We start from the raw sequence: 3,926 nt of genomic DNA on the forward strand, positions 1-3,926 counted from the left end.
TTTATTGACAAATACAAAGCAGACAAAACGCATTCAGGCCAGTTTGGCTCTTAACAGTTTAGAGTGCTCACAATAAAGAAATACATTTTGTTATATTCATTTGTTTTATATGTTTTTGAAAAGCATTTCTACCATTTTCAAAACAAGTATACATTTTATGTCTCATGTGGTTTAATCATAGAGTGAAAATGAACATGTATACCTTGAATATATATTTTAATTATTATTCCAAAAAATGTTTTTAAATACATTTTCAATGTAAAATATTTTTTTAAACAAAGATATAAATATTACTACATAAAGTTTTTTTTTATAATAATTTATAATAATTTTCTGAATACAAATGAATAATAAATATCACTTTTTGAGCACCACATAACATTTTACAATCTGACCTAACCTTTCCAGATCAGGGAAAAAAAAGTTACAAATTTCTCTATTTTCAGAGACTTAAGAGGTTAGTTCACCCAAAAATTAAAATTATGTCATTAATGACTCACCCTCATGTCATTCCAAACCTGTAAGACCTTATTTCATTTCATTTTCGGAACACAGTTTAAGATATTATAGATTTAGTACAAGAGCTTTCTTTCAGATTCCGTCATTAATGACATAATTTTCATTTTTTGGGTGAACTAACCCTTTAATGACCTCGACACATCCAGTCATGAAGGCCTGCAGGGATCTATTTTTTTACATACAGAAATGGAAAAGTGCTGATCATAAAAAAGGTGTTTCAAATCTATGTCATATTTAATGTATTTTCTGAATAAACAGATTTGACAAAAAGAAGCATCATTACATTGACCCAAATAGAGAGTCATTGTAAGACTTGGATTTCTGCAATGAAAGTCTGTGAATGAGACAAAGACAAACTGGCTTGTGCTGGCTGTTTGCGTACGTGAGTGTGTGTATTGTCAATGGACAGGTGGCGAGCATCTTTGCCTTTTGTGCATGAGTCTCTGTCTGTGGGGGATAGCAGCTCCAGCTGGCCAGAGGACATGATCACCTGGCTGTTAGCTACCGAGACTCGCTTGCTCTCCCTCGCCAGCTGTAGGCTCTCGGGACTGTGGTAAATGGTCCCCGGTTGCCTCCTGTTGGTGTGCACAGGATAGAAAGAGGGGGGTGCTAAGACATAAAGACAGGAGAGTAAGTGAGAGAGTGAGTTTTTTCAGTCTTGAAAGAGGGCCAAGAGTCAGAGGGGCAGTTTCCTGAGACCAATAGCTTCCTGTGGGCACCTCATACCTGAGCTGAACTCCAAAGCCATGCTTAAAAACTGAAAGAGAGAACAGAAAGATATTGGCAGTGTCATTGTGAGGGCTGGCGGGGAGTAAGGTGCTTGTCCTTAGTGCCCAGCTCACTTTTTTACCCATGCTCCCCCTCAGCCCTCTGGATCAGATGTTATTCCACCTATTGCCAATGAAACTATTAGATGAATTAAACACTGTATAATCATTTCCCCAGTGGCCCAGATTAAGAGTGTCCTATGGAAATTCTGATGTTAATCTTAGGCTGAATTCTGTTGGCATGTTTGCAAAGTCCTGTTTCTCAGGCACTTTCCTATGGAAGATTGCACTGGAGAGTAGGTGCAATTTTTTTCTAGAATATAGTGAGATATGCTATATGATATATGATATATATATATATATATATATTATATAACAATTAATATTTCTTGAATTAATTTAATATTCGTTATTATTATATTATCATTATTTGTTGTAAAATTTAAAATAGTAACATATTATTAACGTGTTTATCAGAAATTGAAGCTGTCTTTTAGAAATAAATATTTTCTTAAACTAATAAACATAATAAAAAGAATTCATATTAACATTATTAACATAGATATTAACATAGATGCCGTGTCAGACAGTTCTGGAAGGTAATAGTAGCCAATCACCTGAGAGAACTATTCAGTCGCGTGACATTTTTGATGTGTATCTTTTTGTGAAATGGCCTGTTTATTATAATGCCATAGCACATTATAGCACTTTTTATTTAGTGCCATAGCACATGTCAGACATTTTCAGGGCCCTTTCCATTGTGCCATATGTCATCTCAGGCTGCTGCTTAGGAATTAATGCTATTAATGGCACGTAGGCCTCCTCAGAACCCTTCTGCTAGATAATTAATCACATAATGACACATGAAGTGGTTCAGGTTTTTGGCTTTGGATGGCGTCACTTGGCGATAGGGAGTTTTCCTGAACCAGAACTTGCCCCCAGAGTACTTAAATAATTGAGTTGGAACTGTCACCTGCATTTCTAATCAGCAATCATTTCTTAGGTTTGCATCGCGTTTATAATTATCGTAGGATCCCAGGAGAGTCGCGTCCAAATGTATGTCTTCAGAAAGCTCTATAATCTGGTCGTGTGACTATCGACGTTACTGCTAATGGAAAGTCCAGTGAGACAAAAAGAGAGATGTCAAACATTCACGATAATAATTCTGGAATTAGAGAAACAAACAGTTGAGTTGGGCAGTAATTATGGCGAGAGCGCTCTGAAGAAACCAATCCAGTAAATGAGAAAAGTAATAAGCATTCTTCGCTGACATGGCTGTGTTTATAGGAAAGCAACTCGTGCATGTTAAGAGAGAGGAATGGAAGTTTTTGTGGAATAAAGCCATTTAACGGCCCTTTTCTTCCCTCTGTGAAAAACTTTCCACATGGCGGTCGCTCATCGCCAGGCAACTTGACATCCTGACCTCTAACATTTAATTTATTGATCTTCATTTTATTTGAATGTGAAGAGCCTTTTGCTCCCTTAAATTAATCCAGGTTAATTTGGCCAGGCCTCCATCCCACCCAGTATGAATGGCCCCTCTGTTGGCCTGGGCTGTGGTTGGCCACCCAGTTTTATGAGAATCTGCAGTGAATTAGAAAATCTGTCAATGCAGGAGGAGCAGCCGGCAGGCCGCGGATATGCCGTGTCATTCCACCTGTAAAAGAAAATGCTCTTTGTCCATTATCTCCCAGGCTTACCTGACATGAGTTAACCCAGAGGTCAATAACATCTGTGGAGCGTTGCGGGAATCGCTGGGCTGGAGAGAGAGGAGGTAAGAGAGAGCTTTGTTATAGGCTGCATGCATGGATTCCACCCAGCCCACTAACTCTGGTCTGCTGGATGCACAAGTGCCTCAGAGAAATTTCCCTGTCTCTTGGAGTGCCGACTTATTCAAATAGCCTTAAAGGGTTTTGAGGCATTTTACACCACTATGGCAAGAAGCTTAAATATGTATATGCTGTATGTTTAAATGAGATCTTTTAAAAAAATTATTTTTATTTTTATTTATTTATTTTTATTTTTATTTCATTCATTTATTTTTAATTCATGTTTTTATGCAATTCATTCTTTTTAAATAACGATTAAATTAAAAGAATTATGTAAATATGATTATTAATAAATAATACTTCAATTAATAATAAATATACATTATTAAAGAATATTAAAAATAAAAATAATTATAATTAATAATTACCGAATTAGTAAAAATACAAACAAATATTTAATATTATATATTTAGAAAATATAAGCTATTTAGAAAATATATATATTTTTTATAAATTATTTACAATTATAAAAAAGATTTATAAGTATTAATAATAATTAAAAAAAATCTAAAAAATGGTATAACAAAGAATAAATCTGTAAGGATTTGTAAGAATTTTTGGCAAGCTTGTTTTAAACTAGACCATTAAAGCATTATTTTCAAATGGCATTGTCCCAGCTCTATCTATCCTCACCGATCATGGGTGTCAGTAGTGGAATGCCAGTCAGCGAAGGGTTTTGGGAATGTTAGCAGGAAGTGTGCATGTGTTCCCCTTTCACTGGAGCAGCTGTCCAGTGCTGGTCAGATGGCCCGGGATGGGACTGGCATAGGGTTGCTCTTCCTCTCTGCTTTCTTTCAAAAGTAATTACACT

The sequence above is a fragment of the Carassius gibelio genome, chromosome A24 (assembly GCF_023724105.1).
Source record: "Carassius gibelio isolate Cgi1373 ecotype wild population from Czech Republic chromosome A24, carGib1.2-hapl.c, whole genome shotgun sequence".
In the NCBI taxonomy this organism is placed as follows: Eukaryota; Metazoa; Chordata; class Actinopteri; order Cypriniformes; family Cyprinidae; genus Carassius; species Carassius gibelio.